The following is a 22,380-nucleotide window of genomic DNA, read 5'->3' as shown; positions in this document are numbered from 1 at the left end:
AAAAGCTAAAAGCTAAAAAGCTAAAAAGCTAAAAAGAAATTGGTCATTTTTGGCTTGCATAAAAAGGTCTGCATGCCCCAAGGCATCGAGAAAAGGAGAGTTTACAGTAACCATATGTAAATCACTATGGTTAAGCAGGATGGTTTTATTCAGTGATTAGGAAAAACACTTACTCCTTGGCTTTGCCAACTAGACAAAGGTGATTGGTGTGTCAGACCAACAACTTAACTTGCAGGGAAATTCATATGGTAGGATGGTTTCGTCCACAGAGTAGAAAAAACACTTCCTTGGCTTTACTCGCAACACAGACAAAAGTGAATGGTGTTTCAGACCAATCACATAACCTACAAGGAAACCTATCCTTTCAGCGGGTTCATCCACTAAGGCAGACAAGGGTGCATGCCCCTAAGCTTCGTTAAATTCACCGAACTAATCACGGTAATTAGGTGGATGGAATGAAGGTTGAAGAGACATTCTCGATGCAAAAGGACCATTTATGGATGATGTTTGACTTGAAGCTATGTTTGAACAGGGAAATGAAAGCTGGTAAATAGTAATAATTTTGCCTTCATGCGGGAAACACATCACTCGAAAGAGTGTTGAAACAATAGCTTCCATGTTGTAAATATAGTCACGTCGAAGGAGTAGATTGTAAGCTAACGGTCTTTGGACTACCATCACATTCAAGTGAACAATTTTCCTTCTCAAAGTTATGGGTAACTTAGGAAGGATCCATAATGGTTGACTAGTTCCTTTGTTAAAGCCTGAAATTCTATGTAATAGGCATAAGCAATGGCGAAACAATTTCTTTCCAAGCAGTTGAGGAAAGGATACTCACTGATGCCTCTTCATCTAGGATAGTGCCATACACGATCATTTTGTAAACTTGTACTATGATCTGGAATGGTACATTAGAATGAAGACGAGATCTTGCTAGTCGATTCCAATCGAAGGAAGTGATTAGACTTCTTGGAGGGGGTACCGAATAAATGGTTGAATGAACCCCTTGAGTAGCAGGAACCAGGGGATTCTCTTCCTGTTGTGAAGGAACAGGAAAATTTCCCCAAGTTCATCGGACTCTGAGGTAACAAAAAGAATTTGAACAGTATTGTTCTCACTCTCTTTGGGAATGGTATCATCTGAAGGTGGATCTTCTGAAGGTAAAACTGGGTCGACTGCCATCTCGACCTATTGACTTTGGTCTGGTATGGACTTAAAAGATTCACTTTCAACGATAGGTGTTTTCACTGACGGTTGAGTTATGTCAGTTGGATTTTCAACTAGTAAAGGACTTGAGGTGAGTTTCTTGTATCCAAATGGAAGTCGCTGCGGTGAAGCAGGATGGTTATGAAAGACTCTTTTGGCCTCATCCAGAAAAGGACAATTGGGAAGGTGATGGTCCCCTTCACATAATCCACATGGAATTTTGACCTTTCCTTTCTATCCATGAACTTCATTTTCACTAGTTGATGGTGTGCTGTCAACATGATCACCAGAGGTTGATGACAACGAACGGTGAAAGCGGGGAGACTATTCTCTCAAGATCCACAGAAATAAAGGACAATCTCAATGAAAATGGTTTCCTCTACAAATTACACAAGGATATCTCGGAGATTTAGTGTGTGGATTTTCACCAAATGACTCATGGTTTCCCCCTTACTTAACTGACTTCTTCTTCTTCTTCTCCTTCCCTTTCTTCTTCTTCTCAGTCACTTGGTTACTAACATCACTATTTTCACCAAGTGAAGAGGAGGAAGGGGAGGGAGAAACAAATGCAGAAGAAGGTGAAGGGTCAACTCTAGTATTAACTGGTTGTTGATTCGATTGCTGAGGAATTATGATATTTTGAACGACAGAGGTTGAGAATAGCCATACTGGTAGGCCAATTGTGATTCCCAAAAGGGACAATGTGGCCATATATGTAGCACCAATATCTCCCCAAGAGGAGAAAGGACTAAAATTCCCCTCAAAATGGATTCCTTGATTGGTAAACTCCATTATCTCAACCTAAGGTCAATGAAGGAACATGGATGTTATTCTAAATTTAATAAATTTTAATGACGCTTTGACACAACTTTTCTTTTTCACTTTTTAAGTGTCAAGAAAAAGCTAAAGATGACTCTTGTCCCCTTTGATTTTTAATGAGCCTCAAGTGACAAGTGCTCAGATGGACCTTTTCTTTTAAGGAGTCAAAAAGGAACTAACGTGACTACTCTGGAAATCTACACAAAGCGATTACCAAACCAATCACAAAACTTGAATATACACCTTGGTGATAAATTAAAGAGAAATTACCAAGGACTTATGTATGGCAGTCAACATTCCCGAATGTTGTGTTCAGTGCATTGCAATCGATAGGGCGGCAGACACGGCTTCCTATGGATAAAGGATATAAGCCTATTGTGGTCTCCCAATATATACTCGATGGTAACGGGAGTACAAGTCAATTCTAGCACTTTTCGTTTCAAAGAGGAGGAATCACCCAACCTTCGATGAAAACAATAGTTACTAGATTTTTACGACACCAAAACACGTCTCTAGCCTAGACTTCTAGATGTGTTACGTTAGGTTCCAAAGCCTTGTTAAGTTCATTGAAATTTATTTTAGAGTTGATCTTGCTTATAAGTTTTCCTTTCAATGGTTCACTACGTGATGTAGATGTAAAATTCCCAGATATGCAATCTAGAATGATAAATAATCATTGTTTATTTTTAGCGATGAAAATCCTAGCTACTAAGGAAAGAATATTATAATTCTTTCAAATAGAGAGCAAAGAGCACACACTAAATGCACTTTTCCTAAAACGTTTTTCGCACACAGCCTAAATGCAAATGCAAATGCATGTATTTGTTTTTCGTTCCCCTTAATGTGAAGAATGCCAAAAAGGAAAACTAAGTATAGATCTGAAATATTTTCTTCAAATTGACATTTCAACAATTTCTTTTTTCAAAATGAAAGGAAGACTTAAATAACACTTTTCAATTTCGAATAGAATATGCTTTCAACACTTCAAATATCAACAAATAAAATCCAATATATGACAAAAAGTTCAATCGACTATCTAGACAAGGAAGACTTTACGACACTCCTCTTTTTGACACAAAACGACAGTTATGACACTTTTGTACCAAAACGACAGATCGATTCAAGCAACTTTTTGACAAAGGACTATAAATGATGGACAAATACATAAAAACATTTACCAATCTTAATCAATTGAGGCTGAACTATGTAAAGAAAGGAGGCTTCAACAATGAGATACTGTTCATAAGCAACAAAAAACAATTAAACAAAGATGAAAACAAGGACAAAAACCTGACATTTCAAGGAGAGAAATAGGATTACTCAGTCATTGCACCTGTGCTTCATAGAAACAAAGATGCATCTCACCCGATACACTCAATAAGTGCAATGCATACTAGCTTCCAGTGACAGACACTGTGATGGGCTAGGGATCACAACTGAGGTGGGTTTTGGCTCAATTTTGTAGCTGATTTCAGTGAGTTAAGCTGAGCTGTGATGGACAGTAAAGAGAAACGTATAGAGAAATGATCTTGGGAGGTTATTGAGCTACTAATAGGGCATTTAGAATGCTTGTAAAATAGATGTTCAGTTCATAAACTAAACCAGAGATTGACTGAAGCAACATTCATCTACTATGCACTTGCAAAGCAAGAGCAGTTTGAAGGCTATCTAGCTAACTTCAGGCCCCGTCTATATTTTATAAACAAACAATCAATAAAAAACAAATAAACTATTCGCTCCCGAGTGGAGTCTCCATTATGTTTTCGGGAAAACTAGTGTCTTTTCGATTTGCTAGTCCCACTAGGATTGGCAGCTATCCTAGAAACAAACAATCAAAGTAATTTTCAATTTCCTCTATATATGATAGATAAGAAAGAAGTAAAGGAACCAACCTGGATCTTCTACTTGACTCCTTGCTTGATTTCTCTCTCCCTTGATAGAGCTTGCAACTCCTCTCCTACTTGTCCTGCTTAGAGAATATCTATAGAAACAATGCAACAATACACCATCAAAGCATATTGATCTATTATATCATGAACAATGCAAAATCAGAAATACATCGAGGATACAACGACATTCAGAAATAACAACATTCACAAATACATGATTGTATGGAGGAAAACCCAAAGAACTTTATTGAAATAGAAGGGAGAATTACAACCCAACTGTCTAATCCAGCATCATCCTCCTAGCATCAAAGCCCTATTCACCTCATGAAAAGCAAGATCACCCAACAATACAATGCTCCTTCTCAAAGACAAACTATCAACACTTCCTCACAAATTAGAAAATTCTAGCCTCTAGATCTCTTAGATTAGGGATCCATTTATAGATGTTTGAAAAGGTGTGAGTCATCTCTGGGTTTTTTAGTAGCGTCATTCCACTTGTAGTTCTTGGTTCCACTTGGAGATTTCTTGGATCTCTTACTCATCATTGGGCGAATTCAGAGAGGCAAGTGTCATAGAGGAAGTTTCTAGAAGATTCCATGAGCATCCACATAGCAAATTGTCTTGGACATTTGTCCATCCTCACTGATTGCACCCTACAGAAGGCCTCATTAGTATGCATCACACCTGGCTACTGTAGCAGTCAATATGCATCACACCCTGACAGTGGAGCAGACAATATGGTCCTGTTTTGGCCAATTTTGAGTGGTTTTTTAGGTGGAACTTCTAGGGAATGATGTAATCAGTTGACCATGATCCTTTAGGGTATAAAACAATAGTTTTAGGGGTTAAATAGCCCTTGGTTTATGTTGGAAATAATACTGAGAGGGGGGGTGAATCAGTATTATCTAATTCTTTTCAATATATTTATACTTTGAATTATTGTATGTCAGTACCATAAAATAATGAGCATGAACAAGAAAAACAGATAGTCACACCAAAGAACACCAGATATAAGGTGGAAACCCAATGTGGGTGAAAACCACCTGCTGCAATATGTCTCTATCTTCTTTCAATTAGAAACTCCTTTTACAATGATTTTGTACTGGTGCAGTCCTTTACCAGTACGCAGGCTGCAACCTACAGAGAGCTACAACTCTCTCTCCTGGAAGGGAGTTACAACCCCCTACTTCTTTTCTTTCAAGGACCACTTTTCATAAATTTTCAAACTGGATCCATGAACATCAATCAATCATCAAGTATATCTGCATCAAACAATCTCCTTTTCCCAATTAGCACTGAATCAAGTAAACACTTCTCTGATAGTTGTACCCAGAACACAGTAACAGTAACCACACACCAAATTCTGAACCCAGAATACTGCAGCAATAGACAGAGGCAGCTAGATCATAATTTAAATATATACGCTACTTCAACAACCTGAAACCTGCGTGCGGATCTATAAAGGATAATTCCTTCTTTCAAATATTCAGACACTAATTTACCCAGATTGTCAGATTTATAGATCAAGCATGCGCCTCATATAACAAATCAAAATCATACAAAGATACTATTATTCAAGCATAAAGATTATGACCCTTCAATAGAACTTATCCTTCTTTATGCGCTAAGGTTCCTCCTTCATTCAGATCCAGATCTGCACCATAACCCAATCAAAAATATTTCAGATCTAGCACTTATTAGATATTCAATTCATTCAATGATACTTTGCCAAACGATCTCCTTCCTCTTTTATAGTCTTAGGCCTTCCACGATACCACGGTCCAAAACCATAGGATCAAAAAACTATTGGACTAATACCATGAACCACCATGAAAGTGCGTGAGATCAACACTTTTGGATGCAATACCACGGACCAAAACCATAATAAACCAATACCACAAACCCAATACTTGGGATCAACACTTCTGATGAGGTACCATGGTCCAAAACCATAGGTTCAAGTACCAAGGACTAACTACCATGGGCCAAAGGTAAGTTCTCCAACATATACGCGCTTTTCCTTGCATGAAAGTGTGTGAACTTTTCTCTACATGCAATACCACGGACCAAAACCATAATAAACCAATACCACGAACCCAATACTTGGGATCAACACTTCTGACGAGGTACCATGGTCCAAAACCATAGGTTCAAATACCAAGGACTAACTACCATGGACCAAAGGTAAGTTCTCCAACATATACACGCTTTTCCTTGCATGAAAGTGCGTGAACTTTTTCTCTACATGAAATAAACTTTTCTTTGCATAAAAGTGCGTGAAATTTTCTCTACATGAAATAAACTTTTCTCTGCATAAAAGTGCGTGAACTTTTCTCTACATGAAATAAACTTTTCTATGCATAAAAGTCCGTGAACTTTGCTGCACTATAATTTATCATCTGAGATGAGTGGGTTGCCATCAAGTACAACATATGTATGATAATGCCGACAATCTCCCCCTTTGGACTTGATGGCAACAACAACCAATCACTCTCCCCCTTTGACATCAAGGGCAAAGGGTTATGCTCCCCCTAAGAACATGCTCCCCCTGACTATAAACCAGATCTGCAAAGAAGAACCATAATCCATGACCATGAAAGAGATAGAGATGTATTGCAGCAATATTCAGACCAACATCCATGATCTCCTTCTGTACTTCCTCCATAATGCCAACAATGCATGATATGCTCCCCCTGAACCTGTGCCATTCGATATTTGACCAATCCGCAGCCCAACACATGTACGCATATACTTCAAATGAACCTTGCGTACAACCAACAATCAGAAGAGATTCAACAAGAAGATGATGCATCAACAACCCCCAGCTTTTGCCTGAGGTATTCAAAGGTCTCCTTAGGCAATGGTTTGGTGAGTGTATCAGCAACTTGTTCCTTAGAAGGAACATACTCCAACTTGACCTTTTGTTCAAGCACTTGTTCCCGGAGAAAGTGATACTTCATTGGTATGTGCTTGGTTTTTGAATGCATGACGGCGTTCTTTGAAATGTTGATTGCACTTGTGTTATCACATAAGATGGAGATGGGTGGTGTACAACTGATTTGAAAATCCCGCAAGGTCTGCATCATCCAAAGGAGTTGAGTGCAGCAAGATGCAGCAGCAACATATTCTGCTTCAGCTGTAAATAAGGCAATCGAACTCTATTTCTTGCTGAACCAAGATACTAATATGGAACCCATAAAGAATGCACCACTACTTGTGCTCTTCCTGTCATCCACGCTTCCGGCCCAATCTGCATCTGTATAAGCATGAAGTGCGAGATATGTATCTCTAGGATACCATAAGCCATAGTTTTGAGTCCCTTGAAGATATTTGAAGATTCTCTTCACTGCCTGAAGATGATTTTCCTTTGGATCTGCCTGAAATCTTCCAACTATTCCCATTGCATGCATGATGTCTGGTCAGGTACCTGTCAAATAAAGTAGACTTCCAATCATAGATCTGTAAGTTGGTTGATGCATTGCTGCTGATTCATCATTTGCACTGAGGTTACATCCTATGACCATGGGTGTACATATTGATTTTTCTTCTTCCATACCATATTTCTTCAAAATCTGCTTGAGATACTTGGTTTGAGACAAGAAGATCCCTCCTTCATTTTGTTGGATTTGCAAACCAAGAAAATATGTCAATTCTCCAAGCAAGGACATTTCGAACTCTTTCTGCATCACCAAGGCAAATCTTTGACTCATAGATTCTTCATTGCTGCCAAAGATAATGTCATCTACATACACAACAAGTATTCGCAATTTGTCATTTTCCATTTTTATATAAAGATTGCTATCTGCTGATCCTTTTGAAAAACCTTGTTGATGAAGATATTTGTCCAAACGATAGTACCAAGCCATTGGAGCTTGTTTAAGACCATAGAGAGCCTTTTTCAATCTGCATACAAGATTTGGATCATTTCCAAGAATGAAACCATCTGGCTGCTCAATGTATACTTCTTCTTCTAAGTCTCCATTCAGAAAGGCTGATTTCACGTCCATTTGAAATACTTTGAACTTTTGAAAGCTTGAGAGAGCAAGGAACATTCAGATGGCCTCAAGTCTTGCAACATGAGCAAAAGTTTCTTCAAAATCTATTCCTTCTTGCTGCGCATACCCTTTACAAACAAGTTTGGCCTTGTTTCTAATTACTTCCCCATTTTCATTCAACTTATTTTTGAAGACCCATTTTGTCCCTATAACATTCTTATCCTTTGGTCTAGGAACCAACTCCCAAGTGTTGTTCTTTTCGATCTGCTCAAGTTCTTCATCCATTGCTTTGACCCAACATTCATCTTTGCATGCCTCTTTTACATTTTGTGGTTCGGTGGATGAGAGTAATGCCAAACAGCTTGAAGCTTCTGCAATTGTTCTTCTTGTTTGTACACCAACTTCGTTTTGCCCCAAAATCTGAGATTCTAGATGATTCTTCTGAACGTACCTGGATGGAGTCTTCTCTTCTACCTTTATCTGTTCATCTGGTGCTTCTTGAGGTTTTTCTTCTTCATCATTCTGTCTTTGAGGGTAGTCTTCATCTTCTTCGATATTTCCATGATTTACTTGCCTAGGAATGTATCCTTTTTCATCAACCACTACATCAATGCTGTCAACAATTCTTCCAAGTCTTTTATTGTAGCACTTATATGCTTTGCTGTGTGGAGAATAACCAAGAAGAATGCCTTCATCTGCTCTAGGTTCAAGTTTGCCAAGTTGCTCATTAGTACTCTTAATATAGCATTTGCTCCCAAAGATTTTGAAGTGTTTTACCGAAGGAGTCTCACCATACCATAGTTCATGAGGAGTTTGAGTGTTGTTCACTCGGACATTTTTTTTATTGAGAATAACAACCGCAACATATGCAGCTTCACCCCAGAAAGTTGCAGGATTTCCGGACTCATCAAGCATAGCACGGGCCATTTGTTGTACTGTTCTGTTCATCCTTTCCACCACTCCATTTTGCTGAGGAGTTCTAGCTGTATAGAATTCCCTTCTTATCCCATGTTCTTCATAGAAATCGAAAAATTCATTTGAGGTAAACTCCCCACCTCTGTCAGACCTGAGGCACTTAATTTTCTAACCTGATTCATTTTCAACCAAGGCTTTGAAGGATTTGAATTTTTCGAATGCTTCGTCTTTGTGCTTCAAAAGTCCTAACCAAACAAACCTGGAGAAATCGTCAATGAATAATATCAAGTATTCTTCTCCTCGAGGTGACCTCGTCCTGAAAGGACCACATACATCTATATGGACTAGTTCAAGAGGCCTGCTGGCTGATCCTTCCTTCTCTGGGAAGTTGGTTTTGGTTTTTTTACCAAACTGACATGACTTGCATATAGTCTTGTCTGGAATTTTGATATCTGGAAGACCACGAACTGCCTGATATTTGCATGCCTTCCTTATTTGTGAAAAGCTTAGATGCCCCAACCTCCGGTGCCATAACCAATGTTCATCATCCTTGCTCAAATAGCATTGTTGTTGTCCTTCGTCATGTTAGCGCTTGAATTTGGCCTCAGGTTGAAAAATATAAAATCCAAGGCAACATCAAACCACTTAGCCTCGTAGCTAGCCCTACGGGGCAGGAGAGGGCTCTCTCCGGGTCTATCTCAGCAAAAGGTCTTCAAAGGGCGGAGATGACCAATAAAGAACACTGATTTCAGGCTAGTAAATTGATTGAGAAGGTTTGATTTCAGATTTTTAGGGTTTTGGTGGAAAACAGGGGGAGAGCAATTTTGGGTGCAGGGATGGGACACAGCTTTTGCAGAGGTGTTTTTGGGGCAAGGTAGGAGATTGTCTTGATGCCTTTGATTTAAGTGAATGGATAGGAATGACCGGTGAGGAGCTAAGGAGAGCAAGAAACTTTCGAGAGTTCTCTTTAGACAGAGGAAAACATAGATATTAAGCAAACTTAAAGGTAGAGCATATAAATTATGAATTCTACCTTAACACTTCATTTACTTAATGTGTAGAAAAGAAAAGTGGGAAAATGGTACACATAACACACTTACAAGTACATGAGAGAAGCACACCATCAACACAAATAACCACAGGAATCCCAAATAGTGCTGCAAAACCCTGGTCTTTCCTTTGCCAAAATTGCAGAGATACAAAGTGTAATACAATAGAAGCTTATCCCTCAAGAGTCCAACCATGAAAATGACTAAGAAAATACATAATATAGGCAAGCTAACACCTTTCCTTGACTCTAGGGGTCGATCTCATCATCTTAGGAGCTGTTTCAACCAATTCTAAACTGAGCACTAAAATCTAGGCAGTCAAAACAACTTGCCTCTATAAGCTAGGAAACCAATTCATTCATTAAATTTTTGACTTTTTATGAATGAATCTTCTAGAAGAGATAAATAAGTGCCATGACATCATTAAATTACATTAATTACATCAAGGAGGATCAAAAAGCACCCCAAAAAGTCAAAACTAGTCAAATTTGCGTTTTGCTGAGCTGTAGGTGAAAATCTGGCAAATTTCCCTCATGCGTAGCGCCCCAATTCTCAACGCGTAGCGCGCCTTTGAGCCAACTTGTGAGGCACTTCCTGGCATCCAAATGAGGCAAAAGTAGGCTTGTTGGAAAGTTCTGGATGTCTACTTTCTAACCCATGTGGAATTTCTCAATTTGGTGTCCATTTGCCCCTCCAAAGTTGCAATCTCCCAAGACTGCTTCCTGTGTGTCCAAAAAGTGGCAGAAAGTCATTTTTTGCATGTTTTTTGACCTTCTGAGGGCTCAAAACATGATGAAATGTCTTGGCAATTGTTGAGCAAGTGTAATTTGTCATGAAAAATCCAAAAATGCTGAGTTTTTGAGAAATGGACTTGCCCATCTTCAAGGTAGCGCACAGCGCGCTACGCGTTGAGCGCAAAAACCTGTTTTTTGACCAAAAAATTCAAAAATGACCAAGATTGCTCCAAATTCTCTGAAATTTGAGCTGAAGGTGTGTCATTTAGTACCATGCTCCTTCAAGGAAGACTCAGCCAAAATATGAAGGGGATCGGGCCTTTTCCTCCGTTTTAGTGCATTGGCCAACCGTCCTTTGAGCACCTTCATTCTTGCTTTACACACATGCATTCGAGCCCAATAGTGATTCTTCATGTGTCGGAGCATGTCTTTTTCCGTGTTTGCCTTGGCCAGCAACTTTTCCAAATGAGTATTGACCCGGATGAGCATAGCCTCTCGCTCAATGGGTGTCAATTCACCGGGTTTGTTGCGAGCCAAGTTGCGGTCTTCATGGATCCTCTGCAACTCATAAAGAGAGTGTTCATCCTCTAATTGCTTGTTGCGCTGCTCTAAATAAGTAATTTCCCAATTTGCCATCTCCAATTTTTGCTGCAGCAAGTCATTTTCAGCCCTTAGTTGCTGGATGATCTCCTTTGACTCCAGGCTAGGAGAAATGATATCAAGGTCAACAACATCTATGCCTGGAACACCTGATGGCCCCTCATCAATCTTGGACTGCTTGCCTCTCTCTGGTACTTGTGCTGCTGTCGAAAGCGAGGCCCCTTCCACCTGATGTCGAGATAACACTCGTTGTGCTGATGAAGAAGGCGAGATGCCTTCCACCTGATGTGGAAATAATACTCGTCGTGCAGATGCAAATAAGACCCTGTGGCCTCACTGATATGTAACATAAGGAGGAGTGCTAACATGCTTGGGCTCTGGAATATCAAACTGATGTGAAGGCCCTGCCTCATCACGAACAACCTCAGGGGGTGGCTGTGGCACTGTGAACAAGTCACGAGAAATGAAATCCTCCCATGGAATACCCTGTTGTGCCAACTGATGCATGACCACAATCTTGATCAGTGAATAATGATAAATGCTCTTGTGTTGCTGTGCTGGGCTCTTTCTTTGCACCAAGGGCACCATCCTCTCTATATTTCGGCACATGAAGAATGGAATGTTCATCATTCGTACTTGTGTGAAATGCATCAACAAACGGATATGGTACGAATATAAACGTGAAAATCTGCCCTCGCAAGTGAAATAGCGAATGATGATCCTCATCACAAGTGCATACTCATCTTTTAAGAATCTGAAGGGAAAAACACCAGTTAGGTGCCTCATATATACAGGTTTGATATATGGCTCATAATGAAATCTGTCCAACTGCTGGCGCTTGTTCCACTCTTCTCCAATATTGGGTATCCCTGTTGCTTGAGCAACAATCTCGGGTGACAATGTGAAGTCCACTCCTGCAAGATTCACATGCCCATTGTGCAAATGTAGGACAAACAAGCAGGCCAATTCCTTGTGGTGTTGAATTTGGTAGATTCTCTCACAATATTCATAACATGATTGATATCGGAAACATGACACTGCAAGTGGACAAGCTTGTAGATAAGCCAAAGAGGTGGGCTCCTCCCTGACATGCTGACCACCTTTACCACCCCTGTGATGCCTCCTTGGTACCTCTACCTTTGGTGTTGTTTCACGGTCATCACTTTGCTCATAATCTGTTTCGGTTTTTGACATGGTTTTGGAGGCAAGTGACTGAAAAATAATGCTGACTGTGGACCCAATGAACTGCTGTTTTGACTTGTTTAAATGTTGTTACCAAGGGGACAAACACACATGGGAAATGTTAGGCAAAAGGGAACATTGAGGGGATTAGGGAAAACAAATGTGAAAGGAAATTTTAGGAAAGGAACATGGAACATATATAATCATAATTTGTGGGATTTTAATGGGAAGCAGGGTTTAGAAAATTTTCATAGGGTTTTAGGAATTAGTAGGGTTTAGGGATTTTAATGATTTTTAATAGGGATATTATATGATTTTCATGGAAAAATGTCAAGGAAAATGGTGAGGAAAATATGGGGAAAGAGGAATGGAAAATGGGTAACCTTGGGCAGCAAATTTCAATGAAACCCAAGCACATTTGCATTTTTAAAATTTGATACAGCAAGGTAGGGTTTTACTTCATATTAGCATGGCATTTTTTTGCATGTTCATTGCTCATTCATCTTAGCCAAACCAAAATCACCATGGATTAGAGGCCTACCTGAAAATATTTTTGAGAGAGAAGTAGTTTTGGTGGCTTGCTGGCGATTTCCTAAGCAAGAAACCCAACGCGTAGCGCGCCCAGCCTGATGTGTAGTGCGCCTCCAACGCATAGTGCCTGAGTTATTTAGCACTGGAAAATGCGCACTAATGCATAGTGCGCCCCCAACTCGTAGCACACCTCCTCTGATGCGTAGCGTGCCACTGTAATTGCCCAATTCACCCCATGAACTTTGAAATCGACTTAACAAGTATTCTCTTGAAGTGTTGAGAGGCAAATGAGTTACCAATGAGGAGGGAGGGGCTTTTATAGGCTCACTTTTGAATTTAATTTTCCCAAAACCCACTTTATAATGTTTTTGAAATGACACTTTTTGAATTAATTGCTGCTGACTTCTGGTTTCCTTTTTCAAAATAGATTGGTTGAAATGATGATTTCTCTTGAAAATTTTTGCAGGGATAGCTTCGGAGATGTCTTGGCAAAGGAGACCAAGGTTGCATGCCAACATTCGGAGAATTTGAACATTTTACAAATTTTTACAAAAATGAGATAATGACCTTTGTCTTCAAAAACAGGGTTTTTGAAAACAAGGTAAAAATTAGTTGTACAATGATAAGAGTTATAAAAATGATGCTTTATGACAGACATCCCTCTGGCCTGCTGGTCCTTTATGATATCGCAAGAGAAAGCTTGACTCAACCCTAGACCTAAGACCTTGACATTGAAAACAGCGAAATGACCTTGTGAAGATTTTATTTACTCAGGAAAACATGATCCAGCAGTGCCAAACAAGAGGGGAATAAAAGACATAAGCTTCTCCACCAGGGTTATGGCATTCCTAACGGGATGCAACATGACCACACTGATGAGACACCTAATTATGAAATGCAAAGAGTTTTGATCTCTGGTGGAGGGCTACTAGACCGACTCTAACATTGGCTCCAATGTGGATGGTAGCTCCTTGGAGATGCCAAGAACCTTTGACCTCTGGGAGAGCAGACCAGTGTTTTCCAACCATTGGACAATGGAGTCATTATTTACATATTTTACCTGAGCTTGGACAACTTTTTTGACTGGACATCTGACTACAAATTGGACACAACTTTGACCCAAACTAACTCAACTTTAGAAAGAAAATGGACTGATAAAAACAACATGACAAACCTCACACCAACTAATCTTCATCTTCAGAATTATAGCCTTCACCACGGGCTCGAGACTGAGGATGAAAGATCAGCACACACATACGATAAAACAGAAGTAAAACGGTATATACAATGATGGTGAGAAGAACAAAAATGCTCATACATGGTACCTCTTCAGCAGCCGACCATTGATCGACCCTTCGGGATAATCATCTCCATTCATTTCCCTAAGAAGAAAAGCATTTTGACCACGATATGCTGCGATCTTATAGGGACCCTTCCATAAATTATCAAATTTTTCGTGCTTCCCTTTGTCTTCATTCCGAGCATCCCACTTCAAAACCACATCATCTATTTGAAAATCATCTGATTTTGCTTTCCTGTCATAAATCTTCTTTATGCGCTCTTGCAACTTGAGAGTATTGTGAAGAACCTCCTCCCGTGTCTGCTGTAAATGAATCATTTGATTAATCCACCTCTGCATGGGATCTTCCTCACTATCAATTTCTTGAAGCAATTTGACCATCGGAATAGCAAGCGACGTAGGAAACACTGCATCTGCCTCGTACACCAGCTCAAAAGGAGACATGCCAATTGACTTTTTATGACTTACCCTATCAGCCCACACTGCATTCACTAACTTTTTATGCCAGCTCTTCTTATTGATTTCCAACAATTTTTTAAAGATATTTACTAAGGACTTATTTGAAGATTCTGCCAACCCATTTCCTTGCGGATGGTAGGCGGTAGAATGCCCCAAGCTGATGTTGTATTTATAGCAAAAATCAACCATTCTCTTTGATTTAAATTCTGCTGCATTATCTGTAATTAACTTACTTGGACAGCCAAAACGTGACAGTATATTACTTTCAAGGAAAGAAATAATTACCGCATCTATAGACTGCCGGGGGGGAATGGCTTCAATCCATTTTTTGAAGTAATCTGTGGCTGTCAATATCCATTTATGCTGTCCTGACGATGCCGGATGAATCTCACCGATAAAATCCAAGCCCCACTGCTGAAATGGTGCGCTGACTTCAATTGGTTTAAGAGGCAATGGCTGCAATTTCTGTTTTCCTTGAAATATTTGGCACTCATGACAACTCTTAACAACTTTATATACATCTGAAAACAATGAAGGCCAATAAAAACCTGCTCTTAGGTTCTTATTTGCTGTAGTCTTCCAAAACAAATGACCCCCACAGTCACCTTTATGAAAATCTTCCACCACTGTTTTAGCTTCCTCCTCAACCAAACAATTCAGCAATATTCCACCGGGGTCTTTCCAATATAGTGCAGATTTAAGGATGCAAAACTTGGTTGCTTTCAACTTCAATGTCCTAATTTTATTTCGAGGCATTCCGGGAGGTGAAGACAAATTTTGAAGTACATATACAATATCATCATACCAAGGAGAAGAAATAAAGATGTCAGATACCTGTTGTGCTGAATTCTCCTCATCTTCATTGGACATGGCAGCTATCAAATTGATGTCTAGGACATGTAGATTTGTTTCAGCCATCAAATTGGCAAGACCTTGCCCTTTGATCAACTTAGTGGTTTTAATCTCCAGATCATACTCTAATAATGCAGCAATACACTTCCCCCGCCTTCCTTCCGGTTCTGTCTGTACCAACACATCCTTTACTATCGCGTTAGGAACATAAGCTATAATGTGGGAATGTAGTACATACATACGGAAATCCTTCAGGGCCTTCACAAGTGCAAGTGCTTGTTTTTCAATGATGTTATACTTTAATGCTCCATCTCTGATAATACGGCTGAAAAAAGCAATAGGCTTCTCAACTCCATCTCTCTTTTGCATTAGTACAGCTGCCAATGTATGCTTAGAAGCAAATGAAAACAAAATAAAATCTTGTGTGTAATCTGGACTGATTAGAGTAGGGGCTGAAGATAAAACCAACTTTACCAAATTGAAAGATTTTACCGCCTCTTCGGTCCACTTGAGCTGGCTGTCCTTTTTCAGCATGTTTGTGATTTCTCTAAGGTGCTCGGCAAGATTCAGAATGAAGCGACGCAGAAAATTCAGCTTACCATTAAAGGATTGTATTTCTTTTTTGTTCCGGGGCTGCTCAAGTTGCTAAATAGCTTCAACACGTGCGGGATCTATACGGATACCATCTTTGGAAGTAATGTGACCCAAGAGCTTGCCTTCTCTCATGGCAAAAAGACTCTTCTTTGGATTCAGCAAAATACCATATTTTCTGCACTTTTGAAAAACAATTTGCAAGTGATATAAATGTTCTTCATCAGATTTTGAAAATACAGTCAAATCATCAAGGTAAACAACTAAAAAGACATCTTTCTCATTGGCAAAAGCCATGTCCATCGCACGCTGAAAAGTGGCACCTGCATTTTTCAAGCCAAATGGCATTTTTGCATAATGAAATGTACCCCATGGAGTAGTGAATGCGGTTTTATCACGATCATCTTCATGCACCAAAATCTGATTGTACCCGGAATAGCCATCGAGTAGTGACATCCTTGATGCTCCAACTACTCGCTGCAATATATGATCCATTTTGGGCAGCGGATAATTGTCCTTTAAAGATACCTTATTCAAATTTCTGAAGTCAATGCATAAACGAATCTCACCAGTCTTCTTTCTTATGGGCACCAAATTTGATATCCAATCGGAAAATCTGATAGGTACTATGATTCCAGACTTGTACAACCTATTCACTTATTTTTCTATCAATGGCAGCAATTTAGGATTGATTCTCCTCAACTTTTGGCGGAAAGGCTTTCGATTTGGTTTTATAGGAATAGTATGCTGAATGATATTAGTATCATATGTTTTCAGATCTGAATAATCCCATGCAAAGACATTAGAAAATGAAGACAACAATCTGACATACTGTTTCTTTACATTTGGTGACAATGACTTAGATAATTTTACCATCTTAGGATTCTCAGCTGCTCCAATATTTACCTCCTCAACACCTTCTTCGGTTGGTCTTAATGTCGGCTTGCGGGCCACATCATCTTGATCAAACAACTCTTCCAAAGGAATCAATCCTTTAGGAATAAAATTATCCTTAAGTTGCAGCACATCCATTTCATTTACCTCATCTCGTTCTATATCTATGGAGATGTCCTTAAACTCACCTTCAATCTGCAGAAAATCTCTAATTTCTTCATCATCTTGGAAGACTTGCCAACATCTTTGATTATCCGGAACTGTAGGACGGTGTTTCACATAAATCTCAAATTTGTTGCTGGAATTCATTGGAATTTTTAGGTTACTTGCTGCTTTGGCCAATGCATCAGCAACACCATTTTGTATGCGGGGCACACATGTCAAAGTATGCTCAGAAAAAAGTTTCAAAATATCTAGGACAACATTTCGATATGCTCTCATGCGAGGATGCTTGGCCTGGAACTCACCTTTCACTTGCTTTATTACCAACTCGGAGTTGCCATAGACTGCAATCTTCTTTGCTTTCAGCTTTCGAAGAATTTTAAGGCCAGGAATGAGAGCCTCATATTCCGCCTCATTATTTGAACAATCAAATGCTAGTTTATAAGAGCACACTCTCACCTTGCTTGGGACTTTGTCTTGGGTAGAAAAGGGACTTCGAATCCACACACCAATACCAACACCATCGCTGCCCATAGCGCCGTCAAAATCCATGGTCCAAAGACCATCTTCATCTTCCTCCAAGTGCTGAAAATGTGTTGCCTCTGGTTTTTCTGCTTGCTGCCCGTTAGCTTCAGCTGTTTGCTCCATAGCAGCTGGCTTTTCTTCTCTTTCCTTTTGCAAAACTTCTCAAAAATTTTCGGTAATCTCTGGTATATCTTCTGCTTGAACTAACTGACTATCTACCTCATTAAAATTATCAGCAAACAAAACAAACGACTCCAAATCTGTATGTACATAATTTACAGGATGATTTACTGGCTTTTCTTTACTAGTTATCATGTATTTCATCTTTTGCTCCCGATATAACTTTCTCATCTGACCGAAGACTGGAATTGTGGCATAAGAAAAGTCTAGCTGAAGTGTACCTTTCAACTTAGCTCCCCAAGATCTCGAAAGCAACATACTAAATCGTGGAGGAATATCTGCCACAACCACATCCATCAAGACATTCTTAGCTGGAATTTGATCTAGGCTTACCACCAAGTCCTTGATCAATCCAATACACTTTACCCGGCTGGAATCAAATGAATACAAATCATGATATTTTCTTGTGATGTCCAATCCCAGCCTTTCCATGATTGCTTTCAGCATCAAATTATGTGAAGCACCCGAGTCAAACATAGCATTATGTAAAATATACTCCTGAAACCTCAAACTGATATAGAAGGGAGGAACATCATTTTCAGGAGAGTCACCATTCAAAGCAGGCCCAAAAATTAATTCCGGCTGATCATCTTCTACATTTACCGTGTCAAGCATTGGATCAATATTCAGAATTTTGGAAATTTGACCTCGGTAGGTAGTGTTTTTCATGATTTTAGTCAATGGAATAGACACTTTCAGCTTTGAAATTTCATTCTCCAAACTAAATGCTGAAACTTTTTCACCTTCTTTGGCTGGAACTTCTCTTCTTTCGACTTTATCCTTCATTATGCTTGGTGGCTGATTTACCGTATCCACTGAAGATGATTGACTTGCTGGGGGATCAATTATATCTTTTCCTTTTGTCTGTGGGGAATCATTTCTCGCTGAAGTATCTTTATTTTTCTGAATGGGATTTATAGGAACAGCTCAGTTTCTTAATTGTCGCTGCTGAGTGGACAAAGCATTGAGATATCCTCTTTGGTACTCCTCCGATTCTTCCTCAAGTGCTGCCTCATTCGATAGGATATAATTCTCATCTTGATGTATGATGGAATTTCGCACAAATTCTTCTTCTTCTGTAATATAGGTAGGCAGATCATCAGGAGTAAAAAAGTGATTTTCCTCTCCTATAGTATCACCTTCATCCTCAAATTCTTGGCTAAAAAAATTCTACTGAAGCGGAGGTTTTACTTGTTGCTGAACTGCTGTTTCTTGTGCCCTAGTTTCACGCTGCTTGATTCTGTATTGTGGCTGCTGTGGACCTCGGAAATTAGGATTACGGATCTGCGGTTCCGGCTTGCTAAGATGGGTATTTTCAAGCAACGTAGCTACCTTGCGAAGGAGTTGATCTGATGTAGAAGCTTCTTCTTTGATTATCACTCACTTTTCGGCTTTCATCCTTGCTCTCTTATCATTCAAATTCGCTTCAACACTAACACCGATTTTCTGCATATCCTCCAAGATAGGCAGATCTCTATCTCGCAATGAATAAGCCATCTCCGGATCAAAGCCATCCGTGAATTTAAGAAGTGCTGACTTTCTAGATGGCCTTAAATCATCTGGAATAGCATTATAAACTGTGTTAAATCTGATAATGTAATCTTGGACCGACTCACCATGATTACGTTTGAGATTGTTGTACTCAACATTGATCTGAAGTGGATCCTTTCTGATTTCCCATCGATCTAGAAGCTGCTTCTGAAGTTCTTCCAATGTGGGTATACTTCTAACTGTCAAACCTCTGAACCATTTTCTTACCTCTCCATCGAATGTTTGTACAAACAAACGCATAGTTACATCCTCTTCATCTATCTCATATAGATCAAAGAAAGTTGTCATCTTGTCTATATGCTGCTGAGCGGAAACACCCTGAGGAGTGCCACCAAACATGGAAATTTTACTCTGATAATCAGCTGGCATATCATGTAGATTTTGAGGAAGAGCAAGTGGAGCAAACCGGGCAGCCATTGCTTTAGGTAGATTGGGTCTAGGAGTAGCAGGTGGAGTAGGTGTAGATGTAGTATGAGGGGTATAGGGAGGTGTAGGCAGAGGAGAAGCGGTATGTGACAAGGAAGGAGAATGAACTGTTGATTCAGGATGTGTGACTATAGGGATATAGAAATAAAATGAGGATTGGCCTGTTCGTGCGGAACTGAAGCCGTGATAGTAGATCCAATATTGCTAGATATAGTTTCTAGGAAATCAGCAAGATTAGTGACTTGGATATCTGTTTGAAGGTGTCTTAGGATGAAATTTTCAACTAATTTATTATGTCTCTCGATTTCAAGAGCAGCAGCAAAATCAGGGTTGGGAACTAGAGAACCAAGTGCACTTTCAGATTTGGTTTTGAACAAGGACAACTCAAAACTCTCGTCAAAATCAATGTCTTCAAGATACTCAAAAATAGCTGGACATGAATGAGATTTGAATATATGTTTAGAATCTGAAACCAGTTTGGATATCGAGGAACAAATAACCGATCAGCCTGTGAAAACTCTCAACTAATCATCCAAAAGTTCAGAGTTTACAAATGAACTGGGGTAAAATGCAATCGAAGTGGCTGTATTCACAAGCTCACGGAGATTGACTGAAGCAGCGTTTATCTACTTCCGCTTATGCAAAGAAAAAGAGTTTCGAAGGCTACCTGGCATAACTTCAGGCTCCGTCTAAGACTTATGAAACAAACACATCAATCCACAAACAAGTTTGTTCTTCCTAGTATGGTCTCCAATATGTTAGCACTTGAATTTGGACTCAGGCTGAAAAAGACAAAATCCGAGGCAACATCAAACCACTTAGCCTCGTAGCTAGCCCTACGGGGCAGGAGAGGGCTCTCTCTGGGTCTATCTCGGCAAACGGTCTTCAAAGGGCGGAGATGACCAATAAAGAACACTGATTTCAGGCTAGTAAACTGATTGAGAAGGTTTGATTTCAGATTTTTAGGGTTTTGGTGGAAAACAGGGGGAGAGCAATTTTGGGTGTAGGGATGGGACACAGCTTTTGCAGAGGTCTTTTTGGGGCAAGGTAGGAGATTGTCTTGATGCCTTCGATTTAAGTGAATGGATAGGAATGACCGGTGAGCAGCTGAAGGGAGCAAGAAACTTTCGAGAGTTCTCTTTAGACAGAGGAAAACATAGATATTAAGCAAACTTAAAGGCAGAGCATATAAATTATGAATTCTACCTTAACACTTCATTTACTTAATGTGCAGAAAAGAAAAGTGGGAAAATGATACACATAACACACTTAAAAGTACATGATAGAAGCACACCATCAACACAAATAACCACAGGAATCCCAAATAGTGCTGCAAAACCCTGGTCTTTCCTTTGCCAAAATTGCAGAGATACAAAGTGTAATACAATAAAAGCTTATCCCTCAAGAGTCAAACCATGAAAATGACTAAGAAAATACATAATATAGGCAAGCTAACACCTTTCCTTGCCTCTAGGGGTCGAGCTCATCATCCTAGGAGTTGTTTCAACCAATTCTAAACTGAGCACTAAAATCTAGGCAGTCAAAACAACTTGCCTCTATAAGCTAGGAAACCAATTCATTCATTAAATTTTTGACTTTTTATGAATGAATCTTCTATAAGAGATAAATAAGTGCCATGAAATCATTATATTACATCAATTACATCAAGGAGGATGAAAAATAAGCCCAAAAACTCAAATCTGCGTTTTGTTGAGCTGTAGGTGAAAATCTGGCAAATTTCCCTGATGCGTAGCGCCCCAATTCTCAACGCGTAGCGCGCCTTTGATCCAACTTTTGAGGCACTTCCTGGCATTCAAATGAAGCAAACGTAGGCTTTCTGGAAAGGTCTAGATGTCTACTTTCCAACCCAAGTGGAATTTCTCAATTTTGTGTCCATTTGCCCCTCCAAAATTGCAATCTCCCAAGACTGCTTCCTGTGTGTCCAAAAAGTGGCAGAAAGTCATTTTTTGCATGTCTTTTGACCTTCTGAGGGCTCAAAACCTGATGAAATGTCTTGGAAATTGCTGAGAAAGTGTAATGTTTCATGAAAAATCCCAAAATGCTGAGTTTTTGAGAAATGGACTTGCCCATCTTCAGGGTAGTGCGCAGCGCGCTACGCGTTGAGGGCAAAAACCTGTTTTTTGACCAAAAAATTTAAAAATGACCACAATTGCTCCAAATTCTCTGAAATTTGAGCTGAAGGTGTGTCATTTAGTACCATGCTCCTCCAAGGAAGCCTCAGTGAAAATATGAAGGGGATCGGGCCTTTTCCTCCGTTTTAGTGCCTTGGCCAACCGTCCTTTGAGCACCTTCATTCTTGCTTTACACACATGCATTCGAGCCCAATAGTGATTCTTCATGTGTTGGAGCATGTCTTTTTCCATGTTTGCCTTGGCCAACAACTTTTCCAAATGAGTATTAACCCGGATGAGCATAGCCTCTCGCTCAATGGGTGTCAAATCACCGGGTCTCTTGCGAGCCAAGTTGCGGTCTTCATGGATCCTCCGCAACTCATCAAGA

The sequence above is a fragment of the Pinus tabuliformis genome, chromosome 7, assembly GCF_031772625.1.
Source record: "Pinus tabuliformis cultivar Carrire ecotype Pingquan chromosome 7, CPIR1, whole genome shotgun sequence".
Classification (NCBI taxonomy): domain Eukaryota; kingdom Viridiplantae; phylum Streptophyta; class Pinopsida; order Pinales; family Pinaceae; genus Pinus; species Pinus tabuliformis.
Note: the sequence above shows the minus strand (reverse complement) of the source record.